Here is a 13,076-nt window from a genome sequence, read left to right as displayed (position 1 = left end):
AAGCTGATGTGGACTGTCTTTAATCCTTTCTTCTGAAATTACCATTCATAGAATTGAAAGAGATCTACTAGGGTAGCAAATCCAAAACCATGCTGTCACAGGCAGCCATTACAGGTCATCCTGTTCTATTTTCTAGTTATCTTACTCTGTGTATTACATTGCAAAATAGAATTTAAATAATATTAATCTGAAATTATTATTATTGTTAAAACTTTTCATATGAATTTTCAGATTTAGTCGCAATTCACTAGGAAGACATTTCAAAAGCTTGAGATCTTTCTTGAAAAAAATAAAATAAATAAAATGCCTTCAAAGAGCTCTAATAATAAACACTTCCTATAAATGGCAGCCTTCTTATAACATTATTTTTCCACTGCTCCAAAATTTCTTTCAAATAAATCTGACAAGGCAGCAAACATGAGAAAGAATTGGTAGCAAATAGTAAGTGCAGATCCCACTGTTCATCTGAGAAGAGAAACCAGCAGAGAAACACTATGTAAGTCTGGTATGAGCACTGCAATAAAAGCACAAAAGTCAACTCAGCAGGGTATGCTACCATCTCAATTCATGCCTAGGTTGGTTTCATGCAGAAATCCCTGCACACTGAAGTTAGAACATACTCCATTCTCTATAACCATACTGTGCATCTGACAGTTTCTGCTAGCCACACATTTAAGACTACAAGCTGCTCTTTTACACTAAACTGCAACTCCACCATACAGACAAGTGTTAAAAAAAAAAAAAAAAAAACTCAGTGATTTTTTTTATAAACCAAACTTCCTTTTAAGCCACAGTGAATGCTTAATGGATGCCTAAGCTTCTAAGATGTGGAGCTCACATCTGGAGGAAATATGAAGTGTTGTTCCTTATTTTGTTATTCTGTCCTAATTTTATACTTCCTTTTTACATTCACAGTTGAAAAAAATATATATATATATTGCAAAAATAATAAGTCACAAATGAAGGAGAAAGTCTGATCAGGTGCAAAATTTATTTTGTTTGTTGATGCATAACAATGTTTTGTATAAATAAAATGCCTTTTTCCTTGAAAAAAAAAAACACCTCAGAATTCTAGCATTTAGAATTGTAATTCTTGGTAAATAAATAAATAAATAAATAAACAAACAAACTGCAATTACAGAGTCAAAGTCACATGACTTTTACCGGTCTTAAATTCTGAGGTTGTGTGATATCAAAGATATGAATTATACATCATGAGACATTTTAATGTCAGTGTTAAACTAACACACCCCAATCTATTTTGCTTCCTAAAGTACTTTGCAATAAGTAACTTTGTCTTCAATTATATATTCAGATGGGAATCTCATTTTACATTTTATTCATAAACTAAAGAGATAGAAGCAGTTAGAAAATACTTGATAGCAGAGTTTTATTGCAATAGTAAATCATACCTCTGCTATAAAAGTTGAGGGAAGCATTATGTGAGGTTGTGTTATACTCCAGGATTTTATAGCTCTGAAAAAAAAAAAAAATCAGCAATAAATTTGAATAAGGCTAAAGAGGAAAACAGCTGGAGATGCAAAAGACAAGTGACACCTTTATAATGTACATCTACTCCCTGTTTTTCTGTCATTTTTACTTCCACATCCTAAAATTAGAAATCTCTCTCTTTTTTTTTTTCATAGATAAAATGTCAGTGACAACTTCTTATTTCAGCATCTTAGGCTGTTGATGACACTTTCTTTTAGTAACTTTCAAATAATGTCTAAGCCTTCTGATTCTTACCTGAAAGAGAAGGAAGATGGAAGTTAAAAGCATTTTTAGCTGAAATCCTCTATCCATGTTTCTTTCCCCCACCCCCACCCCCCCTCAGGTAATTAAAACTAGTGCAGATTAAAAGAATAACAAAAAGCTCGGAATTGTTTCTTACAAATAACTCAGATAAACATGGGTTACCCAAAATAAAATTTGTATGCCTAAAAATAGAATCAATAGTTGTATATATACATATTTTAGTTAGAGCAAATTCCCCTAGAAATAAAGATACTAAAATCTGAGGATAATACCAAGTCTGATATTAACTACTTGTTTTGTTTTTGGGGGGTTGCAAAACCCATAAGATAATGCTAGTAAATCACTTCAAAATCTAATCCTAAGCCAAACTATTGTCATAATCCTTTTCTCAATAGTTTCAGAGCCCATAATGCCAACAGTGAATGTAATAAAAGACGTAGATACCTTTGTAGCTAAGGGTCAGTAAGTGTTTCTTTTCTAAATTCCTAATTTCACAGGTTTATAATTTACAAATCCTCTGAGCTAAAGATATCCTTGCAGATGTATTTTTATTATTATTATTTATTTATTTAGAGTACTAGAAAATTCATGGTATAACACAAAGTCTTGACACTGTCATGAGTTACTTTTGAAACTAAAATTCAACAAATTATTGCAACAAATTTAATTGATATCTATTTTTAAACACTTAAAGCAAACTGAACTTGAAGATCCATTGTGAATATTATTGGAGACAGTTTTTTTTTTTTTTTTTATCCCTTTTGGGGAAAAAAAGTCCCAGTTGTTATCCACAGAAAAATCCCAATCTTACAAATATTTTCTACAAGCATCTTTATTGTACATCTGGGACTTCTACATATAAGAATATTCTGTTATTGTTTCTCCTGTAACAATGGTGATGTATAAAAAAAAAAGTGAAAAGGCCATTCTCTGTGGATAGTCTTTTGTGTAATTTTTGTCAGCTTAATGTTCAGAACGTTTCATGGGCTACCATTAGACACAATTTTACCTCCAATTTTAAAAATAATAAGGTCATATTTTAGGGTGTTGGTTAGGAAAAGAAATTAGAGACAGTCCAAACTGCAAGTGGAGCAAAGAAAAATGTCTTTTGCTCCTTATGAATTTGAAAATATTGAATACTTGTTTGTATATGACTTATGCCTGGCAATTTTAAACTTGCATTAATAGCAACTGCTGTGTACATGAAAGGAAAACATTTCCTGTGTTCTACCAGTCCCCATTCTGCACCTGTTATCCTAACAGGTTTAACAGGTGTAGCATTAATGTAACTGTGACAATGACATCACCCATAATTCACATAAGTTGCTCATGGATAATACATGCTCCTCATAAGCAAGTGAACAAAAGCAAGAATATCCTACAAATCCTTTAAAACCATAAACAGTATAACTAGAATTTATTTAAGGTTTATGTTTTCATATATATTTCCAAAAAGAAAATATTTTTCTAATTCTAGTTAGCTTTCCTTTACAACTTCAGTCAAAAATCTGGCCTAAAATACACTTGACAAAATACTTCACGTTCAGAGAAAATATATCTGTGTCTGCACAGCAGGTCTGTGTATATATATATATATATATATACATACATATGTATATATCTGAAAGCATTTGGATAGGTAGGTGCACAGATAGATAGAACACATTCTACAAATGAGCAAAAGATTTTATATTATACAAAATCCTGGAGATCTATATTTGCATCTGATTATCCAGAAAAAAAAAAAAAAAAAAAAAACTACTTTAGTGACAGTTTTGGTTTCTGTAAAATGAAGGAAAAAGGATCAGTCAGTATTACTTTAACACTCAGCTAGCCAAATGTTTTTTGTTGGACATCTTTTTAACAACTTTTCTTTTGATTAGGAAAATAAACACTGTTTATCTTGGCCCAGCATCTCACAAAACAAGGGATTCAGTAAACTTGAAATGACAAACACAAAAATCTATTTGTGATGGAAAGTAGCATAACATGGTATTCAATTAGAGTAAAAATCTACTCCGTCCTCTGTTTCTGCACTGTATCATTTCCTACTATAAAAGAGAAATTTCATCAATTTGGGGGGTAATTAATGAACTTATATGGTGTAGCTGGATATTGAAATTACCTGTGATGAACTTTAGAGGTATTATCAGGTTATTAAAATGAAAGAAAATCTGTGTTTTGTTTTGCTTTGTTTTCTTCCTGCCATATAGTGGTGGTTTGAGTCTGGTCAGAGGAAATCTTTCAGAGTCATCACCATCAGTCAGGAATCCATTGAGAATTTCAGATTTTATGTTGCATTTCAGTATAGAGATTGATGAATATTTTGTGGAACTAATTAAATGCTACAACCAAATGTCACTGACCCTAGGATTAATTACACTGTGGAGAACTTGCTTTCCATTCTTGTACTTTGAACGAGTGACAATATTTTCTATGAGCTCCTACTAGAAGTTAAACAATGTAAAACTTTTGGGACACCATGAATTTCAGCTAACATTCATTATTTAATATTAAGTGGCCGTTTTCAGCTAAACCTAGTTCAAGGTAGCTGATATACATTGTTAAAAATAATTATCCAAAAATAAACTATGTTTATGATATGTTTGTATTTAAATACAGATATATCTCAAATGGGTGAGATTAAGTGGCTTGTGGAGGTGTCTATGCATTTCCGTTTCATCAGACAATTGTAAGGTGTGCAATTTTTTAGGCAGTTGAATCTATTAAAGGATAACCCTCTGCCAACGTGTTCTAAGTGTGCATCCACATGATGTAATTTTATTGATAACTGGATTGTTTTTCTAATGTTTTCTTAAAATCAAATTTACTAATACAGAATAAAAAGTGCAAATAGCCATTTTGTGTTAAAATTTACATTTTCAATTTTGACATCACAGTGAATCACTGTTTCAAAAGACTGTGAAATGTCAAGAATAAGAATTTTTTTTTAATCTTGTGAAAAAAAGTTTGCAAGCTGTCAGTCTTCTGTTTGCTTGCTTTTTTACAGCAAATCACGGATTTTCTAAACGAATTTATTCATTCTGTGACCATGTGTCTACTGATTTTGTCAAAACTAATACAAGTTCATTGAGTTCTCAGAAATCTTTGCTCTGACACTGTAAAGGTTTAACTCTTTCAGACAAGCAAGCTAGGAACACGTGTACTTTCTCTAATGAGCTGACCTCTTAATAAAATAAATGGGAAAAAAAAATCTTAAAGAAGGAAAGGAGAGAGAGGGTGACATGGTTTTCTAGCCTTCTTTCAGTGAACTTGGGGGGGGGGGGGTCTGCTATAGAACTGTAATCTAATCATGTAATCCACTGAAGTTAAATTTTCCTTCAGCTGAGCTCTTTGACAGTACTCATATACAACCATTAAATTTTAGAGAATGGTGGTCAATGTATTCCAGTCTTGAAAACTAATGTCAGATGTTGAAGTTGAAATTGGACATCCCAGAAAACTTACCTTTAGCTTATTATTTATAGGAAAAAAAAAAAAAAAAAAAAGAAAGAAAGAAAGAAAAAGCTAGACAGCAATAAATATAAGATCATAAGATCAGTGGTGTTGTTTTTTTTATTTGTTTGTTGTTGTTGTTGTTGTTGTTTTACCTACTATGACCACAGAGGGTACGACCTATCTCTACGAACACTATCTCTATGGTGTAGAACTTGGATGTTCAAATTAAGGATGTATCTTTTTTTTTTTTTTTTTCCCCTGAGGAAAAACTACTTTTCTCTTCTTTCCAAACCATTTATTGGTTGGATAAGCAGTGGTGACAGCAGTGAAAAACATTTCTGCTTCTTTAGATTAAAAAATCACTTAACTCATATATGTATAGTTCTTTATTATGTTAAAATTAATTTGAGTTCAAATATGTTCTTAATGTCTGGTTTTGAATGTGCTGTTTATGAAAATGGAGATATAAAATTGCATGCAAAACTATGATGTATATACAGTACAGTGAGCTAAGAGAATAACTTTTATGACATTTATTTAAAAACAGATAATACATACTTTTCTCAAGAAAATATTTGAGGATTGATGTTTTTAAACCTCCCAGAGAAGGTTCTATTTATCCTATGAAAAAAATCCTTTGCTGGTATTCAGCATTTCTGAATTTATAGGACTTTAACTGACATCCATTATGATCAACAAAAGGAGAACACATCAAGGTAGTTAGTTGACTATGGTAATTTCTGTTGTTGGGTTTTGTTTGGTTTTTTTTTTTGTTTTGTTTTGTTTTTTAATACTGTCCCATGTACAATGGGTTAAGATTCAAGGGCAAAAAAAAAAAAAATCAATTATTTTAATCAGCTGATGTAAAGCAGACATTACTTACTGGTAAATCTTCAGCAGTTTTGACATTCTAGGTAAAATCCAGTTCTAGTGAGTTTTTTACTGGAGGTACTTTACAATTTTATTAATTCTACCCTGCGACTTGGATCACACAAGTCAAATCTAAGCTAGTAGTCTATTTAATCTACACTATCAACTTGGGTGCTTGAATTAACTGCCAGAAATAAAGGCATGGACCTTCAATTTGTGTTAACGACAATCCAGATCTTATTGTATGACAATATTCATGGAACATATTATCCATATAAGATCAAGCATGCAAGTACCTCGGATTTTGGTTCTTAGAGATTTTTCTGAGTCTCTGTGAATAGTGTAGAAATATTATTCCAAAATTTACAACATTGACTTTCAATATCTTCTATGGAAAAAAAAAATAAAAAAGAAAAAAGACAAAAACCATAGTATAAAAGGGATGTGGCTTTGGATTCTTTGGATTATATACATTATCTATACAGCTATATACTTTTTTTTCAGTAGCCTTAGAGAACCAGTTATAAACATCTTTAGTAAAAATTAGGCTCACTATGTACGCCTACATACACTCTTTATACATATGGATGATAAATTGATACCACACTATTAATTATAACTTCCTGTCCATTTTAATGGCATTTGAAAATCTTTTGTAGCTCACTAAATGAGCTGCTTGGGCTCCTTTTCTGCCTGGTTAGTGACTACCAGGAAGAAACAGTGTACAGCAGGGATGGTCTAATTACTGCCAGAACCAAAGGTCACCTAATTTCAGGCAATGCAAATAGACTAATTATGTCATTTCTTAAGCAGTCTTTCAGATGTGTGTCAATCAGCAAAAATAGCAAATAGCAGAATAAGAAATCCTATACTAGCATAAATTCCACATATTTCCATTTAGAATAATGCAATAAAATGATACCATATTAAATTGGTTAATATGAAATTTAATTAGTGTGCTTTATAAAAAGGAAACCACAGGATATTTAAAAAATTTGAAACCCTTTCTGTGACCTTTAAGTAATTAGCATTTCCTAATTATTTACATGCACTATGTGGTTATTTAAAGTTTGAGGGGGAAGATCACACATTAGTTATTTTCATTTTCATTCTAAATGAGGAAATAACTTTTTGTACCAATATTTCTCTTTGTTAATTTGGAAGGAAAGAAAACAGCAAAGCTCCCACATAAATTAAATTTTGCAGAATTCTGACTTTTATGATTACTTGAATTCTACATGTAGATACATTTTTTTTCAATTTGTATTTAATATCTCTTGACAAATTGCTCCAAGTGACTATCAGAATGTTTCAGTGTGTTCACCACAACATTACAAATAAAACCTCCCACTAGAACAACAGTTTTAGTTTAAAGCTACCACCATTCCCAATTTGAAAATCATCTCCAAAAAAATCTGTCCCCAGCAATATAAAGAATTCAGTGCCAGCAGACCATACTAACACTATAATATTCCACCATATAGGTAACATGGTCATTAACAGCTAAAATTTAAAATTATAATGCAGGACCATGTTGAACAAGCAGTCAAGCCTGTGAATGTTGTACATTATGTGAGATCCAGCTACTGTCTATCACACTAACTAAGAGTATCCTGCTTCCACATATATGCCTGAGTAACAAACCACCCACTGGCTCCTGTGAATGATAATGAAAATTAGAGTCAGCTCTGTGCTACTTTCTAAATCCTCCAACATGAATTATATCTGAAAGAGTACTGCAATTTCCTAATATACTACATGTGTTTTAATTCTACCTTTCAAAGTTACTTAGCAATGCCATCTTTACTTAGGCATGAGGGTTACAAAGGCTTTGAAGCTGCTGATAGGTAGTATGCAAGGGTTCACAGTAGCAGCAAAACCTGTTTCAGAGTGTTGGAAACGTTAAATCCTGAAACACTGAGACAGAATCACAGAACATATGAGGTTGCAGTCATCCTGTCTCAAGGATTGACAAGTGGAAGCTTAAAAGAAAAGAAAATTAAACTAAATTAATCTAAGCTGAAACATCCAGTTCACAACTCCTGGTCTTCTCTAATTTGTTAGTGTGTAGACTATTTAGAAACAATATGATAGAAAAACATGAGCAAAACCCATACAAAACCCATGTGAGAACTGCTGATTTAGTTCAATCTGCATTGGCTATTGTCATTTAAACGTGGTGTTAGGACATATTAGGGTACAGGAGAGGGATGTCTGCAAATTCACCATCAAGAAAGCTTTAATTTTAATGGCAAGCCTGTAAGACATTTGCAACTTGTACTTTTTTGGCCCAGTGGGCAGTCACAAGCTATAGGAGTAGCACCAGTTTAACAAGGACACACTGCCAATTTACACAGTTTAATCAGCAAATCAGGCTTCGCACCATTCACTGTTCACAAAGTTACAAAATACCCCATCTGACAGAAGGACAGGTAGGGAAAAAAAAAAAAAAGAAAAAAAAATCTGCAGCCACATATTCAGTATTGCCTTCCCTCATTCTCAGGGTAGCCCACTTAAAAAATACACACAGTATGATGTCACATCCTATAAACTGTCATCACAAAGTAATATAATCCCTGTGCCATTAGTTTGCATTACCTGAGTTCATTGCTTATCTTATTGTGCTGAGTGTCAGATTCATGTATTCACATTCTAATATTGATTTCATTGATACGTATTTGTATGTGTGTAAGTAATTGTATAGGTTCAAAGTAGTGAAATATGTATTTGTGTTTATACATGAGTTTTCCATTCCACTTAGCTAAAATTTCAGAAGGAGCAGGAGCAAGCTTTCACGTGGTAAACTGTCTACTACAATGTTTAAATGAATTATTTACTATCCAAATTGACTGCAGCAATCATCTAAATTTAGAGAGATCAGACTTTCAGCAGATGGTACACTATAGACCAGTAACTTTTGGTCAAAAATGCTTCTGGAATATGCAATTTGCTATGGTAAACCAGTCCATCAAATCAATCTGGCATTCTGCCTCTGGGGAAGGGTAATACTTAATCCTCTGTAGAAAGATGAACTTCTCCCATAATACACTTGGTCAATTGTGCAAAGCCATGCATTCTTGAGAGGAAGAAAAAAAATGGTATGCTTTCAGGTAAGTAGAATTCGTTATGGTATGAACTGGAAGATAGCCAATATCCAAATAAATTACATTATATATTAAGGGTATGAGTCCATATCCACTAATCTTATTAACTTTAAAGGAAACTCTCTACACACAGTATTTTCAGGAGAAGACAACAAATTAACACACAGTTTAATAGATAGGATACAGAAAGTAAATTAAAAGAAACAGAAAGTGTGCACAGTTTCTATTTTAGGTTAATGCACTTCTAAGGACAGGAAATACTATTGTGGTTATTAGACTTCCTGTATGTTATAGATACTACACTTTAATTATTTTGCTTCAAAGTCAATATTTAAGGTTGATTTAAACCCTATCTTTAAAAGAAGAGAATGAATAAAGGTCACATTTTTATTTCCAGTGACAGAAAAACCATCAATTGCATCAGAAAGTAGTTTCCAAGATTAGTTAAAATATCCATCTTATTTTTAGTTTGATTTGGTCTATGTTCTGCTTTTAACAATTACACTTTGATATATTCTTGACTTAATAGACCTGTATCATCAATTTTTGTTATTTGTGTAGGTATTTATAGCTTCTAATCAAATCTCAGCTAAGTCTTTTTTTTTTTTTTAGACTAAGTTCAGCTTTTATACAACACGTGTTTCAGTCCTTTCAATCATTTCTTTGTTTTCTTTGACATTCAGTGTTTTATTTATCTAACTGATGGCACCAGAATAAAACTCAGTGTTCATAAAGTAGTCACACTAATGCCAAGAGCAAGGACTATATAATCTGTTGAGTCTTAGTATTTGCATAGTTACCTTTTTCACTTTAGTGTGCTCACATTCCACTGATTGTCTACTCTTTCTTTCTCTCTGCAAAGTTTTCTGAGTAACTGCTCTCCTGAATAGTTTTCTCTCTAGGTATGGTCCATCTTCCCAGGATTTTACAGTGATCACAGTGGAATTCAAATCACTTTACCAAGTTTGATAAAAATTAGCCATTTGTTTCTTTATTACTAACCCCTTACCAATTTATGTGTCATATTTCAAAGTTAGCTCACTTTATTTGTATAATCAAATACAGAACAGCTTGGTCATGTTATTCACACTTGATGCTGAGAAACTTGCTATATATTCAGCTAAATTAATACAAGAAATTAAATAACTGATACCACGAAGTATCTTTTTACCTTCACTTCTTCAAGGACACATTGTAATGCACTAATGTTACAAAGAGCTCAAGATCATACAGAATGGTTGGTTCACAGGATATTAAGCACTGCTTGATGCACAGCAAAAATATTATAATGACATAAGCTCTGATGATCCTTAATCAGGTGATTAGTGGGGTTCCAAGTTCCCTATAAACATTACATATGCAACATCACATATGCATTCACCATTAAATCAGAACAAAATAGTGTGCAAACATGAACTACATTGTCTCCAAATTTCCTTTAGCTGCTATAATAGCACAAATTTGTTATACATTTTTAACTTCTTTTCTGTACAGTTTAGTAATTATGTATCCCACTTCATTCAGATTTACAGAATTTTGCTAAGAAGAAAAAATTAAAAAGTAAAAAAAAGGGATAGTGCTACCTCTTATTTTATGCTTTCAACTCCGTAAGACTTTTTTTTCCACGTGCCCCAATTATCTATTGTTTTCCTCTCTTGTAATCAATACATTGCAACAATAACCCTACCAGCACTGTACTTTGACAACTTAAAACGCTAGTAAAAGCTTTGCTATTCTTCTCTAATTTGAAACAAAATCCATTTAATTATAATTCACATTAATATATATTTGTGTGTCTATATATAATTAATAAGCTGCCTGAGTAAAAGACACCAAAAATATTGCAGTCTGGATGCTGCATTCTTTACTTCCTATTTCATAATGTCATGTAATGTTGATACACATTGCTATCAACATATTGGCTGCCACGCTTTTATCCATAGTTATCTGCATTTCATTATGATGTAAAATATCCTCACAATACTATGAGCATGGGTTGAATGAGTTCATAAAACATACTAGGACCTCTTATGAAAGGTGCTATGAAAATGGTCCATGGTTCATATGTCCTGAGCTAACTAAGCAAATAATGTTGCAATTTCCAAAACTACATGGATGCATAAAATTAAATGCAATCTATTACAACAATAAAGTGATAGGAGTGGATAAAAAATGCATCTAAAATGAAGGGTTGATCCAACCAGCAGAATCTGAATATATTCACTTATACTGTTCATATATCATGTCATGAAAAAGTCTTAAAACTTGTTTGAAATTGAAGAGTTTTTTTGTTGTTGTCATTGTTTTAGTTCTATATCTCTGAAAACAAGGGGAATTGTTTCCAGAAAACAGAACAAAATAAAACAAACCAAAACAGCTCTGCTTATATTACACACTTACAACTTACAACACTGTAAAGACTGTAAAGTTGTTAAGATCAAAAAAACATGTAGGAATGATTTTTTTTGCTTCTGACTTCCTCCAACATTATTCAAGATCTCCAGAGAATCATATAGCAATTTCAAAAAGGCAATGGCAAAGACAATGCCAAGTAAACATGGTTTTGGATGGAAGTAACTTCTTTCTAGGTGAAACTGAAGTATACTGAGCAGTATTGCACCCCTCTGAGTGCAATCTTACTTGACCTTGTAACACCCAAATTGGTGAGGATAATTTTCTCCTTTTAATACATTTTCTTCTTATATTTAATACAATTTTCTCCTTATATTTATGTGTTACGGATATGTCATCAAATTCTAGCATTTGCAAATATGTTTTTATCAAGTAGCTGATCTGGCTACTTACACGAGCTCTACATTGAGTTGCACCTGAAATCATCCTAGAAATAAACTGGTATAGGAAGGTGGCATTCTGCTTGATATGCTTTGTATCCCCTTATGAGCATTTGATATCTGCTCTCCAAATCTGCGCTAGCTGCTTGTTGTTTTTCAAGTGGAGTTTGAAGTGCTGTTTTTGACCTATAAAGCCCAAAATGACTTGAAGCTTGCTTTTTTGAGAGACTGACTCACTCCCCATGTGTTAAGATTACTGACAGCACTGTCAGTACTTTACTTTAGAGTAAAAGATAGGGAACTAATGACAAGGTATATGAGTTCTCTTTCACTGCAGAATTTACTTCCACACCTATCTGAAGTGATCTAAATTTGTTAATCTTTAGAATATACCAAAACCCCATCCATCTCTACAGACAGGTGGGTAGGATTGCTGTCACGATCAGTGAGAATAGGAAGGGAAGGTTTTGTGTGTGCTGTTTTTTGAGGCCAGGGAATGACTGTTGCCTACTGACTAATGTTCCTGTCCATTGTGAGTGGCATTTGAACTTCTCCAGGGCACCAAGAGGTCAAAAAAGATATCTGAAGGTGTTCTGAAGACACCATACAGAGTTTTAACAGTATATACAGAGACTATACCATTAGAACTGGCTCAATGGATGAAAGTGAACCAGTAAAATAAATAAATAAATAAATAAATAAATAAATAAAACATGCTATTAATTAAAGTGTGAAATAAAGTAAAGAAGAGATGACTTATTCTGTCTGATCCTATAAAATAATGGCAATTACTACATTATTAAAGGTCAGGGCATTCAAAGATACAGATCATCATAACTGCACTCATAACTAAACTCATTGCATTCTGCTAATTTAAAGACATTTCAAACTAGTGCTTGAAGGTAGTTTAGGATGTACATTTACACCTCCTGCCTTGCACTAGCACTTCCATTAGCACCACCACTTTTCCCCGGGAGGGGGGAGGGGGAAAGGGAGGGAGGAGAGAACTCTGTCACTTGTAGGTGTCTAGAAAAGTCTTCTACAGCCCTCTAGTGTTGCCAAAATACAGACCCTGGCTGAAAATAGACCAAAACCA

At 32.6% G+C, this 13,076-nt stretch overlaps 2 protein-coding genes across 14 annotated transcripts in view; one reads left to right on the top strand and one right to left on the bottom strand.

Moving 5' to 3' along the window:
• PCDH9 (protocadherin 9) overlaps positions 1 to 13,076 on the bottom strand; it is an 800,116-nt gene that overhangs the window by 386,560 nt on the left and 400,480 nt on the right. For 2 of the 13 annotated variants that reach the window (XR_013945258.1, XR_013945260.1), the window contains exon 3: positions 1,413 to 1,476. The exons of the other annotated variants lie outside the window; for them this stretch is intronic. The gene's annotated coding sequence lies outside the window, so the exon portion shown is untranslated. The remainder of the gene's footprint in view (positions 1 to 1,412; positions 1,477 to 13,076) is intronic. 13 annotated transcript variants of the gene reach the window in all.
• Positions 1 to 13,076, top strand: part of LOC308187742 (uncharacterized protein) — a gene marked incomplete at its 5' end in the record, with an annotated part of 533,458 nt that overhangs the window by 221,852 nt on the left and 298,530 nt on the right. The window lies entirely within an intron of this gene.

This window comes from Anser brachyrhynchus (genome assembly GCF_964034855.1).
Source record: "Anser brachyrhynchus genome assembly, chromosome: 1".
In the NCBI taxonomy this organism is placed as follows: Eukaryota; Metazoa; Chordata; class Aves; order Anseriformes; family Anatidae; genus Anser; species Anser brachyrhynchus.
Note: the sequence above shows the minus strand (reverse complement) of the source record. Positions and strands in the feature narration are given on the sequence as shown.